Source organism: Drosophila arizonae, chromosome 3 (genome assembly GCF_054131065.1).
Source record: "Drosophila arizonae isolate 15081-1271.41 chromosome 3, UAZ_ARI_1.0, whole genome shotgun sequence".
In the NCBI taxonomy this organism is placed as follows: Eukaryota; Metazoa; Arthropoda; class Insecta; order Diptera; family Drosophilidae; genus Drosophila; species Drosophila arizonae.
The window spans coordinates 31,500,349-31,524,126 of NC_142923.1; the positions used below are offsets into that span (position 1 = coordinate 31,500,349).

A 23,778-nucleotide genomic window follows, 5' to 3' on the forward strand; every position below is an offset into this window, starting at 1 on the left:
GCTTAGAGCGCACTGATTTCGTCGTGCTATCTTTCATTACCTGAGCTTTCCAATACCAAGCCGAATACGAAGTTGGCCGGGACTTGCTAGACAGATGTTGCGGCGTGGAAAAACGTTGCTCTACATGTCTAGTCTATGTGTTGTTTGGTAAGTAGTGATACTACGATGAATTCTGATCGTACAAAAGTATCGTCACGAAATGTTGGCGGCCGGTGATAATTATCGGAAAAGTTATTGATACTAGCACTAACCAGTGATACCAGTTACGATCAGTGTTGCCGTTTAGGCTTATTTTCGGCCAAATCTGGCTTATTTTCAAGTGCGATTGCGGAAAAAATTTGGAAATCGCGAATAGCGGAAAAATCTGGCTTATTTATGAATGGAATCAGCAACACTGGCTGGAACGGCTACACTGGCTCTAAACAAGAGCACTGACCAGAGAACACAGAGACTAGACATGTAGAAAAAATTTTTCTACAGCAGAAAATGTTAAGTTGGTCGACCACTTTACTTCGTATTTGCTCGGCTCGGTCGCTGGAGGTTCGAGCAGTGAAAATATTGCACGACATAGTCAGTGCGCTGCAAGCGTTCTAACGAAATGGTCCCATTCTTATATGCGTTTTGTCCTACTCTCTCTCTCTCTCTCTCTCTCTCTCTCTCTCTCTCTCTCTCTCTCTCTCTCTCTATGGTCGCTCAAATCACCGAACTCAGCAGCGCACAAAAATTGAAATTTGTTGGCGACGATCCCAGCTCTTTCCTTTTGAACGAAGGGTATACCTAAATCATAAAAGCGTTTGTCAGGCTCATGCAAACAAAATGTAGCGTTTCGATGGATATTCGTGGGAAGGGTATGAAAGCGTTGATACGCATAAAAAATATGAATTCGCGACGGGCAAGCACAGACACACTTGCAGTCTCTGGAAGCATGTACGAGCATTTGTACGCGTTTGGCAAACGGTATGAAGAGTTCGATATACTCTTACGCAGAAGGGAAGAAACGTGAGTCTAACGCGAAGAAATTTCAATTTTCGTGAGCTGCTGCTTGTCCTCACATGCGTACATACATATACATACATATTTGAGAGAGCAGAGAGCATCGAGAGAGAGAGAGAGAGAGAGAGAGAGAGAAAGAGAGAGAGAGAGCAAGAAAAAAATTGAGCATAGAGGCATCTTTTGTTCAACATTTGACCGCCTCGGTCGAGCGCATGAAGCGAAATGATTGTGCTTTCGTATATTTTCGTAGCCCGAACCTAAAAGTAGAAGAGCCGAGCAAATAAGCTAGATCTCAAGCTATAAGCTTTTCACTCATTTTTCAACCTTTTTGATTTCAAAATATTTCGAGCGTACAAACACTGGATTTCATACTTATGTTATAAGAGAATTATTATACCCATCATGAATTGAAAATCGGGGAGTACTCTGTTTATGAAATGGTTTGTACTGGCTAATGGAGACGTAGCAGACTCCATAGAGTATATGTATGAGCATATGTATGTATATTCTTTATCAGGATATCGACATAAGTCAGCCCGTTTGTCCGTCCGTCAGTGTAACCTCGGCAAAATGTTAAGTCAAAAAAGCCAAAAATTAAATTTCGATAAATATCCAATCTTCTCTGTATTTTAAACATAAATTAAATATCGGTGTACCGTGTAATTAACTAAAAAACTATATAATTCAGTATTGTAATATCAAACTGCAGCCGAAGCACTACTTCATTATTGCGAAATCTACATATGCTGTAAACAGATCACGCACTTTAGGATGTGAATAAATCATAGCTCGCAAAAAACTGTTAACACTTTTGCGTTGTCTGCAAAAAAGTGTCTTTCACTGACACAGTCAAAAAAACTCAGACAGAAACTGTTTTTGTCGCGTCTGGCTTAGCTCTCTCGCGCTCTGAGGGAGACAGTTGTTTCTGGTTTCGTTTCCTCAAGTCAAACACTGATCGTTTGCTTGAGTTAAATGAAGTAACGGTAAGTTGCGTTTGTATGGGTAATCACGCGCGATTGCTGCGTTCTTTTTGTATGTATGTATGCGTGTATTTACATGCACACGAAGGCAAAAACATTTTCTGCTGAGTTTGTTAGTCAAAGTGTTTCTTGCTGAGAGGCTTTGTGTGAGAGAAAATCGTGTTAGTTTTACGCGACACTCATGTGAGAGCGTCACACGAATGAGTCATCGCATTGCGTCTGAGCGAAACAGATGCTAAAGAAAAAAGAGAGTGACGCTCAGAGAGAGACGTGTCTACACAATTTTTTTTGAGTATGATGCGAGAAAGAGAATAAACGAAAAAACGCTCAACTCTCATTTGCAAGCTCTGGAATAAATACATATGAGTGCATGTGTTGTTTACAACGTGTGCTTGTATAAAAGAATTGTAGATAATCAGGTCGTCGAAGGGCCTAGGGTATTTCGTTGTCGACCAAGCTTTACTACAGGTTTTTTCTAAGTTGAATTCGAAATTAAACATGTAACATTTCTCAGTTTATGTACGTATGTACGTAGGTTTAAAAACAGTTTACTGTCAACATCTTAACAGTGATCTTTGATAAGAAAAAATAAATTGTATTTATTTTGTAAACATGAAAAGAACAATGCAGAATATAATTTTTTCAGCTGCATTGCCGATCCTTGCAGCATATAAATATACTTTTGACAACAATATAGACTCGCAATCCGAAAGACAAAATACAAACGCACCAAACTTCGTGCGACTTGTAATTATGCGATTGATATATGGCATTGCTTATACAATGGGCTTAGAAGATCGACTGGAAGACACATTTAATGGAGCATTTATACCACCCAGTGCCGACAATGTGTTTGATATAGGAGGAGGAGACGATGATGGAGACGGTGAAGGACTGCTTAGTAACATTTTTGAGGGCAATGACTACTTATAATGGTAATCGAAATGGTAATGGTAATCCAACTTTCCCCAAATCGTCAATACGTGCAGTTAACAATACGAAAAGTAATTTGAGATAAGTTCTTGTTTACTATTTAAACTCGTTTGATTTAAATATTATATTTATTTCTATGTAGCTACATCAAATAAAAAATAATAATAATTTTATTTTAATGTATTGTAAACTGAGTATTTAAAGTAAATTCGATCTTTCTTTTTTGTAACTGGTGAATATCAACTGTACATGTGCTTAGAGATGTTTAAGAACTTGACGCTGAGCACTTTTGATCCAAAATAAAGTTGTATCGTTGGTAAAAACTGGATTGCAAAATAGGGGCAAATATGCGAAAAGTGGGGAATTTTTTTTAGAAACTACCTTTTTTTTCGGTCGCTATCCAACATAATATGTTGACTGAGTTGAGTAGTACTTCGTTTGCCGACCATTTTTAAAGGAACGCAGTTGTCCGAATTTTATAGACTGGACCACTCTCAAATAGATCTAGCCGAGATAGTTGAGTTTTGAACAGAGTGCCACTCTCAAATATAGGAAGTGGCTCGCAGCTTAGTTGACACCAATTAAATAATCTAGTAGAGGCTGCTCGTCTACGAAATCCCCTGAACCCTTCGAAATATTGATATTTCATAATAATTTTTCGAGTTTTTCTGCTTACACAAGAAACACACACACGCACACACAGAAAAACATAGGGATGCAAGCACAAAGACGCATTGGCAGCAGTGTGGGCTTACTATGCAAATTTAATTGTTAATAAATTTTCTTGTTGATGAACTATGTTCTTTAGGTCGTTAATATAAAATTAAAGTGCGGGTATATGCTAAAACACAAGTCTCTAGCCCTTGAAATGCGTCTTCTACAAACGTTTGGTCAGGGGATAAATTAGGGGTGGGGGGTAAATTCTGAAAAAAATCGAAATTCTATAAAGTACATATAAATTTACATTTAAAATTTGGAAGCTCTCGCTCTAAAGGTGTGGGAGATATCATTTTATAACTGGTTTTCGATAAGGTTTTTTATCGATGAAAACGATCGGGATGAGTTATCGATTTTTAATGATAAACTCGATATCCGCGCTGTAATTACGGACATTGTAAACAAAATTTGAAGTCTCTAGCTCTTATATCTTCTGAAATCGACGCGTTCATACATACGGACAGACGGACAGGGCCAAATCGACTCAGCTCGTCGCCCTGATCAAGAATATATATACTTTGTGGGGTCTGCCACGCCTCCTTCTGCCTGTTACATACATACTTTCAACAAAACCATTATACCCTGATTTCCCACTTGTGCAATCTAGATTTTCATTCTGATGAGTTTGATAAGTCGTCTGCCACAGAGCACCAAAGCGCTCAAAATGAAAATGACGAGGAGGAAAACGTAGCGAACCTTTTGAGTTTTGGATGTAATTCAAAAAATCAATTATGACAAGATTTAAGCGTAGGTAGGTCTTCTTTTTGTTTAAATTGTTTAAAAAGAGAGCAAAATGAGGGCTGTTATAGGAAAAAACATTATGATATGGGAGTAGAGCTTAAAAGAGTACAGGAAGAGCTCCTTAATTTGTAGAAAAAATATTCAGGTTTAAAAAATGTTTTTAGATATAGAAACCATTCTTATAGAATTAGAAAGGTAAAAAAAACATGGTAATGTCTTCACGACAATTTACCTCATGTTTCTGAACAATCAAAAGTGTTATGTAAAATGCTTTTGAAAAATAATCATGTCTATAATGGTGCTGATAGGGCGATTGCCCAAAATATTAATTTTTATTCAGCTAGGACATATGATTATCTTAGGGATGTTCTTAATTTAAGACTCCCATGTAGGAAATCTTTAAATCGATGGGCGATTTTGAAAAATTTAGGTCCTGGATTTAATTCAGACCTATTAGAAAATCTGCAGGGCATTGTTGAAAAAATGAAAACGATGGTGTAAAACGAAGTAGGTTTTTAGGACAGCAAGTCTGTGTTTTCCGTGTTAGGGGCTTTTTGAGAACTGGAAGTATGTTTTAAGCTATACGGTTTCAGCTCGCGGCATAAATCATACTGACCTAAAAAAAAAGTTGAAGAAAATATTGGACTATCGCAAGCATTAGGGCTCAATGTCAAAGCCGTTGTTTGCGATCAGGGATCCAATAATAGGGCAGTGTTTAATAGATGGGGTATTGATTTAAACAATCATAGCTTTGAGGTTAATGGTGAAAAAATTGTTGCCATCTTTGATGCACCGCATCTAGTTAAATCCCTTCGAAATATTCTTTTAAAGAAGACTTAACACGAGAAGGTACAGTTTCATAGGAAATAATTAGAAAATTATATGAAACTGAGACCAAGAATTTAACACGTTTATGTCCGAAATTCGGACTGATATGTTTTAAGGTTAACATGTCAGTCCGAACTGCTTTGAAAAAATGAAAGTGAAATTAGCAACACAAATCTTTAGCTACAGTGTAGCTGCTGCGACCATTCTGACCATTTTTACAATTTGATAAAACTGCATTTCGAAAAATTTAGGACAATTTTCGAAAAGAAACCATACATCTCTCGCATTAAAGAGAAAATTGTTCTGTACTGCATGCAAGCTACAGCAAAATCATCTTTAGATAATGAATGGTCTTCCCCCTCTCACCCATGCTTTCAGCATAGGAAAATTTATTCTTAATCAGTTTGTTTTAATTTTAATTTGAAAAAATTGTAAATGGCAAACTGATAAGATCGTTGGTAAAATCAACATTTTAAATAAACGTAAATTGCAAATAATTAAAGAATAGGTAGAATAGGAAGTGATAATAAAAGGTCGTTTAGCACTCTCACAGCAAAGCTGATCTGATGACAATTAAAAGCCCGTGGCAGGCACACGACAAGATTTATGTATGTACGTATTGTGCAGATACTTACATATGTATATACTCACATACATTATTCCACAGGCACCAAGGCAATATTCGTACACAGGCACACAAGCGCATGTAAGCAACAACTTATTATTTATGCGCACCAGCGCTTTCATATCCTTTATACTATTAATAATACAAATCTAAACATTTTGCATGAGCACGACAAGGGCATTTAAGAGTTCGGTATTCTCTTCACTCAGAAGGGAAAAATAGGATCGTCGCGAACAAAATTTAATTTTTGTGCGCTGCTGGCTTGTGTCTGCACATACATATACATACGTATGTACATGTGAGAGAGCATAGAGAAACAGAAAGAGAGGGTAAGAAAAAATAAAATAAGACATAGCGGCGATACATTGTAATATCTCGTTTTAGCGCTCGCAACGAACTGACTTTGTAGTGTTGTATGCTCACTGCTTCAGCCTCAAGAGACGGAGCCGAGCAAATACGAAGTTTTCCGGTCTCTTCAGCGCATTTTTTCGGTGTTGAAAAAGTTTGTTCCACATGTCTAGTCTATGTGTTAGCGGTACTATTCAACTTCGAATTTGCTGACTAGCTGAATGGATTATTAGTTTTCGAGCAGCGAAGAGTAGCGGGTGAGCGCAAGTAGCTTATTAGAATAAATTTAAGTGAAATGTTTGAAATGAAAGTCAAGAAAAAGGGAGCGCAAGTTGAAAGAAATTAAAGTGAAACTCGGCGTATTATTTATCTTATAAGTTAAACACTACCAACGGTAGTGATCCCCTATCCCCCCCCCCCCCCCCCCCCACCCCCTCTGCACCATTTATTTCAACCTGTCGCAGCAAAGCCCGACTATAGCAAGAGTTGGCTATAGAGAACGTTGACGCGCCCGTTCGCCGAGTGGACAAGCCCCGGCTGTCGTCAACTAGTGTTTCCCGTACTCCCCCCTTCCCCACTCCTCACTCTAGTCACGGCAAACTGACGCTGCCCCGGCCATAGAGTGGTACCACTGACCAGAGAACACATAGACTAGACATGTAGACATTCTACAGCAGAAAATGTTAAGTTGGTCGACCACTTTACTTCGTATTTGCTCGGCTCGGTCGCTGGAGGTTCGAGCAGTGAAAATATTGCACGACAAAGTCAGTGCGCTGCAAGCGCTCAAACGAAATGGTCCCATTCTTATACAAAGCACAGTTATGCGCTTTTGTCCTACTCTCACTCTCTCTCTCTATCTCTCTCTATGGTCGCTCAAATCACCGAACTCAGCAGCGCACAAAAATTGAAATTTGTTGGCGACGATCCCAGCTCTTTCCTTTTGAACGAAGGGTATACCTAAATCATAAAAGCGTTTGTCACGCTCATGCAAAGAAAATGTAAGCGTTTCGATGGTTATTCGTAGGAAGGGTAGGAAAGCGTTGATACGCATAAAGAATATAATTTCGCGACGAGCAAGCACACACACACTTACAGTCTCTGGAAACATGTGTGAGCATTTGTGGCCTGTGTGCGTAACTCTTACTGCCTCTAATGCTGAGGTTAAGGTCACGACCAACACACTTTCCTTTAACTCATTATACCCTGAACCCATTTTCAATGGGAAATCAGGGTATAATGGTTTTGTTGAAATGTATGTAACAGGGAGAAGGAGGCGTGGCAGACCCCACAAAGTATATATATTCTTGATCAGGGGGACGAGCTGAGTTGATTTGGCCCTGTCCGTCTGTCTGTCCGTCTGTCCGTATGTATGAACGCGTCGATTTCAGAAGATATAAGAGCTAGAGACTTCAAATTTTTTTTTCAAATGTCCGTAATTACAGCGCGGATATCAAGCTCATCATTAAAAATCGATAACTCATCCCAATAGTTTTTATCGATAAAAAACCTTATCTTCTACACCTTTATTGCTAGAGTCTCCAAATTTTTAATGTATGCGTATATGCAATTTATACAATTTCGGTTTTTGTTAAAATTTACCCCCCACCCTTAAATTCACCCCCTTACCCTCACTTTTGTAAAAAGCGTATTTCAAATACTAGAGACTTTTGCTTTAGCAATTACATGCATTTCCACGTTATAATCATAATCTGAAAGTTTCGTGAAGATCGTATGTCCACAAAAAAAGTTATTAAGCAATTAAGTTCTCATAGTAAGCGCTCACTGCCGCCCATGCGTGTTTATGCTTGTGTGTATATGTATGTAAATGTTTGTGTATGTGTTTGTGTATGTGTTTTTTTTTTTTTTTTTTTTATATTCATTTATTGACAAAATTATATAACAAATTGCAAGTTGCGTGGTGGCTAGGATAGCGCGCGGTGCTTGCGGGACGGCCGTAAAGCATTACTTCGCAAGCACTATGCGCTACCTTAGCCTGGGACAGCTCGTCTTCTCGATCGCTCGACTCTGCGGAGCTCCATCATCACCGTGGCCGCGAAGGTGCTTGTTAGTTCCCAAGCTTCCTCCGATTCCAGCATGGCGTTGACTAAGTTGTCCGCTCTGATGGAGCGACCCACTGCCTCTTCCAGACGACGCCTCTCCTCCAGGAACCGTCCACATTCGAAAAGAATGTGGTTGGCGTCTTCCACATGCCCTCGCTCGCACCAGGGGCACTCGTCAGATTCCTCGTGGCCAAAGCGCTTCAAATAGCTCCGAAAGCATCCATGACCCGAGAGGATCTGCGTAAGGTAGAAGTTAACCTCGCCATGTTTGCGGTTAACCCATGGTTCAAGCTCCGGGATGAGCTTGTGCGTCCACCGCCCTTTAGCTGAGCTATTCCACCTTCTTTGCCATCGTGCGATGCTGTTCGCCCTGACAGCGTTGAGTCGCGTAGGCCCATGCGAATTCCGCTCCACGGCTTCGGCGACCAAATACTCCAGTGGCACCATACCGGCTATGACGAGCGCTGCGTCATCGGAGATAGTCCTGAAAGCGCAGCTGACTTTGATTGCGCTCAGCCTGTAGATCGCGTAAATGCCTCGGCTGTAGCTCGGCGTTGCCATCGCTCTTGCCCATATTGGCGCAGCATAGAGGATGACAGACCTAATGACGCTCATTAGGAGGAGACGTCGTTGCTGTTTAGGTCCCCGCGTGTTAAGCATGATTCTCGAGAGAGCTCTACAAGAATCAGCTGCCTTTTTATGCACATATTCTAAGTGCTCGCGGAAAGTTAATCTTGTGTCTATCATGACACCAAGATATCTTATCGCCCTCTTTGACGCAATGGTGACGCTGCCGATCTTTATATTGGCAGTTTCCACTCTTTTGCGACTGCTGACTAGTACAACTTCGGTCTTGTGTGCCGCTAGCTCGAGCCCAGCTCCTGTCAACCAGCTTCGTATGCGATTGATACTTTCGCTGCAAATATCCTCTGTATCTTTGAGCTCCTTTCCTATGGCTACGACAGCTACATCATCAGCAAAGCCGATGGTGTGCGCGCCTGCTGGTAGTTCCAAGCGCAGTACGCCGTCGTACATGATGTTCCATAGGAGAGGCCCCAGCACTGAGCCTTGGGGTACTCCAGCTGACACTGTATGAGTTTGGGGACCCTCACTCGTGTTGTATACCAGTGTTCTTCCTCTGAAGTAGCTCTTTATTATCTCTCTTAGATATTTAGGGATATTATATTGTGACAGCGCATTCAGTATCATATCCCAACTAGCTGTGTTGAAGGCATTCCTTACATCCAGGGTCGCGATGATACAGTATTCCTTCGTCCCGTGCCTCCATCTGGTGCCTTGAATAGCGGAAGTGGCCAGACCAACAACTTTGTTAAGCGCGTCCGTTGTTGACCGGGCCTTCCGGAATCCAAATTGGTTTGGTGACAGGCCTCCGGCGCTTGCAATCGCAGTCTCCAGCCTAGAGCAGATCAGTTTCTCAAACACCTTTCCCATGGTGTCTAAGAGACAGATCGGTCTGTACGAAGATGGCTCATCTGGTGGTTTGCCAGCCTTGGGTAGCAATACCAGATTCTGGGCTTTCCATTTTGCCGGGAACGTCTCTTGGATCAGGCATTCGTTAAATAATTCGGCGAACGTACTTGGGTGCAAGGCGAGGGCTAGCTTTAGCGCACGATTTGGGATCCCGTCCGGCCCTGGAGCTGTGTTGGTTCTAAGACCTCGGAGAACTACTGATATTTCTTCATCTGTAACTAAAAAAATTTCAGTGCTCGTTGAGCCCTGATCAGCAGACTCGGACTCAGGGGCGTGAATGGAGCTTAAACTTTCTGGAAAGAGTGTTTCCACAATCGATTTAAGCTCCAGACGATCCGTAGGCTGCACCTGTCTACCTGCGTATAGTCTTTTAACTACTATCTTATATGCCCTGCCCCAAGGGTCATATTCGGCTGAGTCGCACAACTGTAAAAAACATTCTCTTTTGCTTGCCCGAATGGCCTTCTTCAGCTGTCTTCTAGCTGCCTGGTAAGTTAACTGTTTCTCAAAAAACGTTGACCTACCGCGAGCCCGTTGGTAGCTTCTTCTCGCCTGGATGCATTTGCGACGAATGTCACCTATTTGCGTATTCCACCAATACGTAGGATCATGTTGTCGCGTGAACTGCTTGCGACGTAACATGCTGCTATTGCAGGCACACTGTATTTGGGCTACCATTTGGCATGCTCTGGCCTCAGCATTACCAATTGTACCCAGAGACTGAATTGCCTCTGAAAAGACCGCGGGATCAAAAGTATCTAGCCGATACGACTCCCTCCACAATGTTGACGCCCTGGCAGGTGGCTCACCTATTGTGAACAGAAGTGCCGTATGATCGCTGCCTGTATAGCTATCGCAATGGCTCCATGTTGCTCCCCGAAAGAGGGATGAAGTGACAAAAGTAATGTCGATAACAGACCCGTATCCCGCCCGACTGAAGGTGTACTCATGGCCAGTGTTGAGCAGTGCAACATCTAGTGTCGCGAAGATCTCCAGTAGGATACGACCTCTGGCATTTGTTGTTGGGCTACCCCATTCTAGCGCCCAGGAGTTAAAATCTCCAGCTATAATGGCCTTCCGACCCCTAGCATCCTCGGCAAGCTCGTCGAGCACCGTCGTGAATTCACTGAGCTGCATGCTGGGGGCCAGATAGCAACTGTAAAGCCACAAGCTACCATATCGGCCACGTACGAACCCATTGAATGACTTAACATTCGAAAGTACGTTCGTTGAGTTGCCGCATACCCACAACGCAGCTTTGCCATTAACGTCTGTTGACCATGTCCTAGGGCAGCTGGTTCTACAGTGGTGAGGCTCACTGAGAAAAGCTACATCTATACATTTTTCCCTAATGGTCTGCTCTAGAAGATCTTGGGCAGCAACACAATGATTTAAGTTAAGCTGCAAAAACCTTAACATTTCATTTTACGAGCAGCTTCACGGTAAGATGGGCACTTGAAGCTGCCTGCTGAATGGACCGTCTGCTTTTCACCTTTCCGGATGCAGAGGCTACATTTTGGTGCCTTGGTGCATGCTTTGGCACTGTGACCCATCTCTCCACACCTGAAACAGGCGCCCTTTAAGTCACAGTCGCTGCCGCAGTTTGCTGCCATATGACCGTAATCGAGGCACTTGAAACAGCGTTTAGGCTGCTCCACTGCTCGGATACGGCAAACTACCCATCCTATTCTAATTTTGGACAGCTCGAGCAGAGTTTTGGCTTTCCCAATTGGAAGAGCAACCGTAGCTCTTTGCTGTCCACCAAAAGCTGGCCGAAGCGATTTGATAGCCTCAATGGGGAGTAAGCTATCCTTCAACTCCACCCTAATTGCCTCCAAGATCTCCTCTTTGGTCGCAAACTCATCTAGATCGCAAATCTCAACTTGCGCCGATTTGGTAAGTGTTTTAACTACCTCTCGGTCTCCCAAGGCCTTGCCTACAGCTTCGTGCAGAGCCTCAGCGCTATGCTCCGGCTTCCTACTCAGTTGCAGTAAAAGGTTTGTGTTTGTGTATGTGTGTGTGTATGCGTGTGTGTGTGTGTATGTGTGTCTGTATGCGTGTGTGTGTATGTATGCCTGTGTGTGCGTACGTGCGTGTGTGTGTGCGTGTTTCTTGTGTAAGCTGAAAGACGCGAAAAGTTATTGAAATATCTCCAAGGGTTCAGGGGATCTCGTAGTCGAGCAGTCTCGACTAGAGCATTCTTACTTGTTTTTTTTTTTTTTTTTTGTGGGTTGAGGTAGGAAAAAATGTTTTATGCACCGTCATTCAGGTCGTCACTCTGACCGGTGTGTCGGACTGCATGACTGCTTACCGACTAAAAAATCCTCCCCTTCTGGGGCTCGAGACCACCTTGGAACCAGGAGTTATCCCGCATTAACCTTCAAGGTGGAGCTCCATATTGTGCTCTAAATGAGCGTTGCCCTCTGTGTGCCTGCGTCCAGGTCATACATCTTCCGCCGAAGAACTTTTTCGGCGAAGTCATAGACTTTTTTCCAAGCGTCTATGCTACTGCACATTTGCTGTACTAATGTCCATTGCATTATCGCAGTAAATACAGTTGGATTCAGCAGTTTTCTCCATCTTATTTAGATACTTTCGAAAGTATCCATGTCCGGAGAGTAGTTGTGTCAAATAGAACGACGTTTCACCGTGTTTTCTATTTATCCACTTCTCTAGATCGGGGATTATTCTAGCGGTCCATCTTCCATACCTTTCGCATGACCATCTCGCCTTCCACGAGACTATGGTTTGCTGTCGTATACTCTTTGCCGCCTGTTCTGAGAATTCTCCTCTTTGCCGAAGATTCCATAATTTTTTGCGCTGTTGGGCAAGCAAGTCAACCGGTATGACTGCTGCTATCACAGTCACGGCAGCCCCGGAGACTGTGCGGTACGCCGATGTTATCCTTAAGGCTGCTCTCTTCGTTGCACTGATAACATCGGTTTTCGCCTTACATTCGCCTTTAAGGTGTCCGCCCATACTTCACTTCCATATAGCAATATTGCATTTGTCGCTTCCATGAGAAGTCTTCGTTTTCCTGCCGTCGGGCCGTCAATGTTTGCCATCAGTCTGCTCGAAGACCCCGTTGCTGTCGCTGTTTTCCACGTGGCATGCTTCAGCTGTTCCCAGAAGGTAAGTTTACTGTCTAGTCTAACGCCTAGATAGTTCACTGTCCTCTGAGTCCTTATAAGGTTTTCGCTTACTCGCATCTCTATTTCGGTTGGGATCTGCTTCCCCGTGAATAGAAGTAACTCTGTTTTATGGGTGGCAAGTTCCAATCCTCGAGAGCTTAGCCATGTCTGCGTGCGGATCATGACTTGGGTAAGTCTCTTTTGGGCCTCTACGGTGTTTCTGGCAGTAATAACGGTTGCAATATCGTCGGCATAACCAATTAGAAACGCGTCTTCAGGCATTTCCAGTCTTAGGATGTCGTCGTAGCTGATATTCCACAGGTCTGGTCCCAGGATTGACCCCTGTGCAGCTCCTCCAGACACTCTATACCGTTTCGTACCAGTCTGTGTGGAGTACAGGAGTATTCGATCCTGCAAATAGCTCCTGATCATATTCATCAGGTACTCCGGTATATGGAAACGATGCTCCAAGGAAGTAAGCATATCGGTCTACCTTACACTATTAAAGGCGTTTTTAACGTCCAGCGTTGCTAGCAGGACCACTGGGCGCGAGTAGGCATTTCCTCTTTGCGTAGCTCTGGCTGCCTGAACCACTTCATCGATAGCTCCCATTGTGGATTTTCCGGCTCTGAACCCGTGTTGCCTGGGGCTAAGTCCTTCAGCGGCCTCTACTGCGGCGAGTAGTCTGGGTCTTATGAGCTTTTCTAACAGCTTCCCCGCTGTGTTTAGCATACACAATGGGCGATAAGCCGAAGGTGAGTTGGGATCGCCTTTGCCTTTGCTAATGGGCACCAGTCTCTGTTCTTTCCACGCTTCTGGGAATATCCTTTCTTTTAGACATGCGTTATACATCCTAAGGAGAAAAGTAGGCCGTCCTGATGCTATCACCTTCAGTATCTCTGCCGGTATATTATCTGGTCCCGGCGCTTTCTTATTCTTTAGGGAGAGATCCGCAATCTTGAGTTCTTCCTCGGTGAAATTTGGGACTGAGCCATCGAACTCTGCGGGTGTTTGCACACGCGTCTCGTGGATGTGGGTTGGAAATAGTGTTTCCACTATGGGATCCATCGTTTCATCATCCACGCTTGGCACTGCTGCCTAGTTTCTCAGCTTCTTCATGACTATCTTGTAGCCAAGTCCCCAAGGATCTTTATTTATATCTTTGCAGAGCTCTTTCCACTTGTGCTTACTGCGTGTGATAGCAATCGACAGTTCTTTTCTCGCAATCTTAGCTGCTAACGCTTCCGTCATAAAATTTCCAGACCGTCGTGCCCTTGTTAGCCTTCTTCTACATTGTATGCATACTCTTCTTTTTTCTGCAATATCATGGTTCCACCAGTACGCATGTCGTCTGCCTCCGTGTTTGCTGTGCGTTTTGGCATCGAAACGTTACACGCTCTTTCCATAGCTGTTAGGCCTCTTTCGACCACTTGCTTCGAGGTCAATGTGCCGTCGAACTGTCGTTCACGTCTATCTAGTTCAGATAGTAATTTGCTTGTATACACCTTGCTTATGTCCCATCTGTGGGAAGTCTTTCTTGGGCATGGTGGAGGGGTTTGCTGGTTGGTATATATATATATGACATATACTCGTGATCACTGCCCGTGAAGTCGTCGAGTATCTTTCAGGCCTTTATCCGATCTTCGATGTGTTCGGATCCAAAGGTTACGTCCGGTATTGTACCTTCACATCCCGGCCTATGAAAGGTAGCTCTGCTTCCACGGTTTGCTACCACTAACCCGGACCTAGCGGCCATATCCATGATTTTCCGTCCTCTAGAGTTAGTATAGGACATTCCCCAGTCTACTGCTCGTGCATTCAGATCGCCTGCCACAATGAAGGGCTGCCGTCGATCCACGAGCAGATCCTCGACTGCATCCAGTTTATTCTGGAAGCTGTTTATGTCATCGCTAGGAGTTAGGTAGCAACTGACTACTGCGACTTCTCTGAAGCGTGCGTAGACGTAGCAGTTTCCAATCCTGCTTTCTAGTGGCCGTTGTCCACTACTACTGGGGATCCATATGGCAGCGGTCTTAGTGTCATCCTCTAACCAGACACCGGTTTCTTTTCGCTTGTATTGCTCACTTATGATCACTACATCGATAGCATGTTCTGCTACTATCTGTGTCAAAAGTGCATCCGCCGTTTTGCTCCGGTGTAGATTACCTTGGAGAATTTTCAACATTTTGCTGTAGTTTGTCGAGTGCTTGGGCATTTCTGCGATCCCGGCATGTGATCAACAGAAGTGCGCCCTGCATCCGTGCAAATGCAGCATTTTGGTGGTTTTGTGCTGTAATAAAATGAACCTCTATTATCTTTGAGTTCTGGACAGCGAATGCTCTCCGTATTTTATTCAAATAAAGTCTTAGCCTAAAGTACATAAAGTTTACATAAAGAATTCTGTCGCTTATAGCAGCGGCAGAATGGGAGTATATAACATGCTGTATGTGTGTGTATATATGTTTGTATGCATATGCAGAAGGCATATACATTTAGCGTTTAAGCTGCGGCGTGGACAAGAGCGTAACAATGCTTACGTTGCAGATCCCACGCTGCAGGCCAGTCTATACATAAGTGACCGATCATATTACGGCGCTTATGTATAGCTGTTATAATATAAGTAAAGCAACAAAGTGTTGCTATGTTGTGAGCATGATACTCTTACTTATATTTTGGGCATATGTCAACTTCATATATTGTATACACTACAATACTGTGAGCATATGCTTATATGACATACAACATACTACACCTCCCCTTTTAAAAAAAAATAACGTAATATAATGTAGTTATTTAAAATAAAAATTATTATTAGTTTTTTTTTTTTTTTTTATGATGTATTCTTATGACAAAATATTTTAGGTGTTTACAAAAAAATTTTTTTTTTTTTAAATTAATTTTTGTTTCATAAATGTTTTTTTTTTTTTTGTGTATTATATGATATTTAGGGGAAAAAAAAAATAAGAATTTTCTCTTTTTTTTTTTGTAATCTTTGTATTTTATACGTTAGTATTTCTATATATATATATATATATTGTGTTTAATTTGATCAATTGATTATTTTCGTTTTTTTTTTTTTTTTGGTATATCAATATATAGGTTTGAAACAATCAAACAACCACTAATTTGGTTGGATTTTTTGAAAAATGAAAGAAAAACACTGCTTTTTTTAATCTTTTTTAGTCTATCCCTATGAACTTTTTGTGTTTTATTCTTATTATTTGTGTTTTTTATAATTATATTATTATTATTTTCTATACTAGTGACCTCAAATGGTCCTACATAAGCAGGTTCTAGCTTATGACCTGTTTCGTTTTTTAGAAAGACCTGGTCTCCTACTTTTAATTTAATGTCTAATAGTTTCTTATCATTTATGTTTTTATACTCATTCACGAAAGTGAATCAGTATATTGGTTTTGTGCAATGTCCGTCTTGCTGTCCGTCCGTCTGTCCGTCTGTCCGTCCGTCCGTCTGTCCGTCTGTCCGTATGAACGCAATCTATTTCGGCGCTATTGAAGCTAGAGACTTGAAATTTGGAACACATACTCGTGTATATCTCCGATTTATAAAGTGTTAAAATTTTCCCGATCCGCCCACTAGGGGCGTGGCAAATCGGAAAATGCATTTTCCGATATACCAGAAATCATGTTTGTTGAAGAGCTAGAAAGCTGAAACTTGGTATGTACGTCCGCGTTGACCACCCAAGATCACGAGCTATGGCGGATATATCTACGCCCATTGGGGGCGTGGCAAATCGGATAAAACTGTATCTCCTAAAGTTGTAAACCTAGAATGCTGAAATTTTGCACGTCAGCTAATGGTATGATTCTATAAAGTCTGAAGATAAATTATAAGTCTACGCCCGTTGGGGGCGTGGCAAATCGGACCTGAAGATATAGTGATTTTTTAAATTCTCCTATATTTTGGACACTATTGATGGCAGAGACCTCAAATTTTGTACATATACTCGGACTGATCACCCAAGACCAAAAAGTTTTGTCGGATATATGTCCGCCCACAGGGGGCGTGGCAAACCGCAAAAGTTTATATCTCCTAAAGTATAATAGCTAGAAGCTTCAAATTTGGATAGTTGAGTTACTGGTAGCCTCCTCTATCGATTCCCCAAAAATAATTTTTACGCCTCTTTAGGGGCGTGGCATATCGAAAAATACCCTGTAATTTTCACATTTTTTTAGGGTAAGCATTCAAACTTTGCAGTTAGGGTAACGTTATCTCTTTCTAAAAACTGACCAAAAATGAGGTGTCTACGCCCAGTTGGGGCGTGGCAAATCGGAAAAACCTGTATATTCTACAGTATTAGAACGAAACTTAACTACTAAATTGTTGATGGGATGTGAATGAGTATTCCGCGGTCGGTAACGCCCGACTGCAACGTTCTTACTTGTTTTGTTTAACTTTATGTTTTTCTAAAAGTATTTGAGCTCTCTTATGCGCATATTCTAGTCTAAACTTAACTTCTCTAGCATAATCTTCTATGTTATATAATGGTTCGATTACATCTATGGTATTAAAGTGTATTGGAAGGTTACTTTGCCTTCCAAATACAAGTTCATATGGACAATAATTATGTGTTACTGATGGTGTTGTGTTAAAACAATACACGAAATACTGTAACCATACGTCCCAGTCAGTTTTATCTACTGATATATATGAACGAATGTACTCATTGAATGTCCTATGACTTCTTTCAACGGTACCTAATGTCTGGTGGTGGTGTGCTGTAGACGATATACTGTCTATTTTTAAATATTTGCACAAGTCACTTATAATGGAATTTTTATATTCTGTACCCATGTCCGTAATGAACGTCTTCATTGGACCGTACTTCAGAATAAATGATTCGAATATGGCTTTTGCGACAGTTGCTGCACTTTTATTTTTTATCGGAATTGCTACTAAATACTTTGTTAAGTCACATATTAACGTAACAGCGTATTCATTTCCGTTCTCTGAGCGTGGTAGTGGACCAATCGTGTCTACTATCACTCTGTCGAAAGCCTCTATTGGTGTCTCAGTTATTATCATGGGTGATCTGTTATGTTTCGTCGTTTTCGACGTCAGGCATTTTGGACATTTATTTATGTACTCTTTTACATGTTTAGTCATGTTTTTCCAATAATATTGTCTCTTTATTTTCGCTAGCGTTTTTGTTATGCCTGTATGACCCCCTTGTATTGGATCATCATGTAATGTAGACAATATTGCTTCTTTTTCTTTTTCATCATATATTGTGGTCACCGGCTGGAGTAGCGCTACTCTTAAATTTTTTAATATTTTATTGCCCATAGTTTTAAAAGATTCTATTGAAATTGATTCAAAGATCTTTTCGCTCGGTGCCATTCTTAGTTTGCTGATTTTAGATACCCCGGCTTGCCGTTCAAGCCTTTGGAAATACTGACCTAAGTCGAGGATTCCATTGGAGTATAAATCGCTAACTGTAATTCTTGCGATAACTTGTTTCCCATGTTTCAATAAACATGTAGAATTTGTTAATCGCAAGGTCACTACTTTTCGTACCTCGTCATTTGTAATGACTTCGTATACGTTGGGCTTAGAAGCTTGTTTTAGACTTTGCTTTGGCAGCAGTCTTTCTTTATCTGCGCAGATATTATTTTGTCTACTTTGTTGCCTGGTAGTGACTTTCAGGACTTTTCTGTTTATATCAATTAATTCGGATATTTTTATCCTAGATAATGCGTCCGCCACGAAATTATCTTTCCCTCTCAGATACTCTACTGTGAAATCGTACTCTTCTAGCTCTAGCCGCATGCGTGTTAATTTTGAGCTTGGGTTTACCATAGAAAATAGATATGTTAAAGGCCTGTGATCTGTTCTAACAGTGAAGTGTTTCCCATAAATATATGGTCGGAAATGTGTTATTGCCCAATGTATTGCTGCTAGTTCTTGTTCTGTAGTACTCTTATTGCTTTCACCTTTAGTGAATGTTCTTGATGCATATGCAACTGGGAGCTGGTGTCCATTATAGTTTTGAGTTAAAACTGCACCACATGCTTGTTTGCTTGCATCTGTGATTATGCAAAATTCTTTGCTAAAATCAGGGTACTGTAGTAGATTTGGTTGAACAAGTTTATTTTTTAGATATTGGAATGCTTTTTCACACTCTGTTGTCCATTCAAATGGGATATTCTTTTTACATAATCTTGTTATGTGCCGTGAATGTTCGGCGAAGTTTTGTATAAAACGTCTATAGTAATTGCAAAATGCAATGAATCTTCTAGCGCTGTCTGCGTCCGTAGGGACAGGATAATTATTAATGACATCAAATTTGCTGTCATCTGGTAAGATTCCTTTATCTGTGCATCTATGACCTAAGAATGTCACCTCGTGCATGAAAAATGAGCATTTTTCTGGATGTAGTTTCAGATTATGTTTTCTGCAAACATTGAAAACATCTGTCAAGTTTTTAATCATATGTTGTTCAGAACAACCAATGACGATTAAATCATCAATGTAAAGGAAAGCTTGAGTGGCCTCTAGACCTGAGAATGCTATTGTCATCATTCTCTTAAAAGAATTAGGCGCTATTTTTAGACCAAATGGTAATCGCGTAAAGCGATACGAACCATTGTTCAAGTTCAATTTGATGGAAGCCTGACATTAAATCGAGGCATGAAAAATATTTTGCTCGACCCAGTTGATCAAGAATATCGTCAATTCTGGGGAGTGGAAACTTATCGGACAACAATTTTTTATTTATTTGGCGATAGTCAATTACTAATCGCCATTTTTTTTCTTCTGTGCCCGGAAGGGCTTTTTTGGGAACTAATAAAAGTGGGCTATTATAGGATGAAACAGACGGTTCAACAATATTCTGCTCAATTAACTTTCCAACTTGGCGTTGTATTTCCTCTATTTGGCTATGCGGACATCGATAATTTTTCACGTATACTGGCTCATCGTCTTTAAGTCTCAATTTTTGTTTATAAAAGTTGTTTGTTGTGATTGGTTCGGTTTCAAGTCCGAAAACATCACTATATTGGGTGCATAGTGTCTCAAGTCTTTCTTTAAATAAGGGTGGAAAATTCTTTCTTAATTTGTTAAGTACGGACTCTGTTCTATTATCTTTGGAATTTTGAACTACATTGTAGTTCGAAAGTGATTCAAATTTCAATTTATCTATGTTTACTATTTGATATGTTCTGGTTGTATTTAAGATTCGGACAAACGCATTCTGGGCTGTTGTAATTGTATTTGCAACATAGACACCCGGTTTAATTTCCTGATTGGGAATTAAAATATTTTCTTCGGACGAAGATAATTTAATTTTGCGTATCACCTGGGATCTGGCTGGTAGAAGGGTTGAGTTAGTACCAGACTTAAATGTTATTGGAACATAAATGGGATACGTTAAGTTTTGCGGTCTAATTATAAACCAATCATCTGAGCTATTATAATCTAATTTGCAATTAAATCTTTTAATGAAGTCTAGTCCTATTATTCCATCGCATGGGATTGCGAAGTCTGATCGAAGTATGTGAAATTTGTATGGAATAATAAATTTGCCTGTTTGTAGTTCAATTGAGGCTAGTCCCTTGGAATTTATTATTCCTTCACCTATGCCTCGAATGTCTATGATTTTATTGGTTTGGATGTCATGAAAAACATCCGAATTTTCTTTAACAATTGAGATATCTGCACCTGTGTCAATCAAAAATGTTATGTTTTTATTTGTTGCAACATTTTTAAATGACACGTAGTTATTGAGACTTAAATTGACGGTAAAAATTCTTTTAGTTAATTTTGAGTATCTGGAGGCGTTTGGGAGTTTCCCGGAGCTTCCTTGACAATTCTTACGTTATTGTTGTGGCCTCTTGTCGAGTTGCCACGGCCTCTTGAGTTGCCTCTATATCGGCTCTGTCCTCTACTGTATGTGTTGTTAGGTTGGTAACCATTATTGTGGTTATTACCTCGACTGTGGTAATTCCCACGGTTACCCCTATTGTTTTGTCTATGGTAATACAGGACAGCATTTGACTGACCTGTTGCCTCAGTACAACTGTTGACAAATTTGCATACGGCTTCGTTCATGTCATTAAACGTTCCCGCCTGCATGATAAGTTTTACCTTATCTATAGAGCAGTTTTGGGTCATGGCCTTTACAGCTAAAGTTGTACTATATTTGTTTGCTAGTTCATATGTTAAACCATCGCTTATATACGCACCTTCGAGAGCCTTTGCCAAAGTTGCCACCTCTTGAGTGTATTGATTGGCTGTCTTGCTTCTTTGCTGCAGGTTAAGGATTTTTGCAGATAATACCTCTACAGATTCTCCTTTAACTGACTTTGATAAGCTAGCAATAATGGCGGGAATTGTCTGCTCATTGCTTATCAAATTACGTGCGTTACCCTTCAGTTTAGTCTTTATTAGGTTTATGGCAACTGCTTCGTGGCTGCCCTTTAGGGAATCTATAAGTTCCAAAGCATCCACGAAACTACTTGAGTTAGGCCAAATAGCGGGCTTGCGATACTTCCAAATGTATCTATATATTTATTTTCGAAATCAGATACTGGAATGAATTCGAAATGCCGTTGTAATATTGTCAACGAGTTTACTCTAAAATTCGGTTCTTTGTTATAAATTTCTTGTATTTTTCCGATCATTTTAGAACATTTCGAAGTACGAACTATTTTAGTTGGCGAATTCTGCAATATGTTAGATAATATTCGGATTTTAAACTTTATCTAAATCGTTTGCACGACTCAGATACCGTTTTTTTAGTGTACGCTTGTACAATAGATACGCTTTCATTAACAGATTTAAAGCCGTTAAGGCCACTAACAGAGCTAGTAGCAGTGTATGCGTTTCTAGATGTGGTGTGGTATCCATGACTTCTACAACATTGACCACATTTGCTGTATTATCAGCAGCCTTTGAGGTTTTGCCTCCCATTTTGATCTTTTAAAGTAAATTTTCTATTTTGTTTATTATTGTTTTTTTTTTTTATTTAAAAGGTTTTCTCTTTTTTTTTTTTATTCTTATATTCTAATCATTTAATTTTATAAGTATATTATGAAATAAATTTATTTTCAAATTTTTCTAAGTCAAACAAAAAAATTTTGTGTGTCATTTACGCACCTCTGTGCATGAATAGACGCAATAAGGACTAAAAAGAGGGCCCTCGCAGTCTGCTGGACACCTCTTTTTTAGTACGGGCAATTGTTTCTTTGGTTGTGGTTCGACAACCTCTACTCTATCTGCCAGTTTTTCAATATTTTTACTACCGTTAATCTTATCTGAACTGGCAGATTTGTTTTTTTTAAATTTTTTTTCTTCGGAGTCGAGAAATTCGATCTCCGCCTGTAATTTTACTGATGTATCCCAACTTAGTTGTTGGGGTCCATACAGTAGCCTATGCAGTTCGGCCTTACGTTTCTTTATTCTATGTAAGACTCCACTGCGCCTAGTTTTTCCTTTCATTTTTTTATATCGCTCATTTAAGAAAATAATTTATTCACATATACATATATATATATATATAGAAGTCTATTTTTTTTTTTTTTTTAATTTCTGTTTAAAATTTGTATCATGTGCCTTTTTTTTTTTTGTATCAATTATTATTTTTTTTTTTATTTTTTTTTTTTATTATTATTATTTTTCCTACTCGACCAACGCAGTGGTCTTCCTGTCTAAAATTTGCATGGCTTTACGGGCCATGCGCTATACCGAGCAACGCAATCGTCGCTCAGTAGTACAATGTTTTAGTTACAATGTTTCTTAAATTTTAAGTATTATTATTAATATATGCTATTTTTCATTTAAAAATATTATTAGCTCTAATTTAATATTAAGGTGCGTGCTCTTTGTAGCACTGTCGGTTCCCGGGCCCAGCTTGGCGCGCTGGGTGTGGCCGGTGCTGGTCTGCACAGGCTTCTAGATTTATAGATGATTATGGCCGCTGATGTCCGCTGTTGCTGCGGCTCATTGTTGTTTTCGTCATTTGCTGCCGGGGCCCAACTTGGCGCGCTGGGCGTGGCCGGTGCTGGTCTGCACAGGCTTCTATATTTATAGATGATTGTTGCTGATGTTGCTGCTGCTGCTGTTGTTGTTGTTGTTGTTGTTGTTGTTGTTGTTGTTGTTGTTGTTGCAGGTTTGTTGTTTTTGTTGTCACTGTTGCGCTGCTGTTGCTGCTGTTGTTGCTGTTGTTGTTTTGTTGCAGTTTTGTTGTTTTTGGTGTCACTATTACGCTGCTGTTGCTGCTGTTGCTGCTGTTGTTGTTTTTGTTGCAGTTTTGTTGTTTTTGGTGTCACTATTACGCTGCTGTTGCTGCTGTTGCTGCTGTTGTTGTTTTTGTTGCAGTTTTGTTGTTTTTGGTGTCACTATTACGCTGCTGTTGCTGCTGTTGCTGCTGTTGTTGTTTTTGTTGCATTTTGTTGTTTTTGTTGATGGCATGGGTCAGACGCTTGGAGTCGGCTTTTATACCCACAAGGCTGAGGATTTTTCTTTTTTCAGATCAGCATAACAATTTGGCAGCCACGTAACACTTATTTAAGTCTTAAGTTTTTGACACGAAATATGAAAGTGACGCCAGACAGTAACAACTGTCACGGTCGCCATGTAATAAAATGAACCTCTATTATCTTTGAGTTCTGGACAGCGAATGCTCTCCGTATTTTATTCAAATAAAGTCTTAGCCTAAAGTACATAAAGTTTACATAAAGAATTCTGTCGCTTATAGCAGCGGCAGAATGGGAGTATATAACATGCTGTATGTGTGTGTATATATGTTTGTATGCATATGCAGAAGGCATATACATTTAGCGTTTAAGCTGCGGCGTGGACAAGAGCGTAACAATGCTTACGTTGCAGATCCCACGCTGCAGGCCAGTCTATACATAAGTGACCGATCATATTACGGCGCTTATGTATAGCTGTTATAATATAAGTAAAGC

The 23,778-nt window shown here is 40.5% G+C and overlaps 1 protein-coding gene across 4 annotated transcripts in view; it reads left to right on the forward strand.

Moving 5' to 3' along the window:
• The first annotated feature begins 1,080 nt into the window (after positions 1-1,080).
• The window catches only part of LOC149270078 (uncharacterized), a 39,593-nt gene continuing 16,895 nt past the window's right edge, over positions 1,081-23,778 (forward strand). For 2 of the 4 annotated variants that reach the window (XM_089463702.1, XM_089463703.1), the window contains exon 1: positions 1,081-1,976. The gene's annotated coding sequence lies outside the window, so the exon portion shown is untranslated. Of the gene's footprint in view, positions 1,977-2,901; positions 5,805-5,859; positions 6,147-6,201; positions 6,423-23,778 lie in introns of those variants that run through there. The other 2 variants (XM_089463701.1, XM_089463700.1) reach the window with 2 other exon arrangements.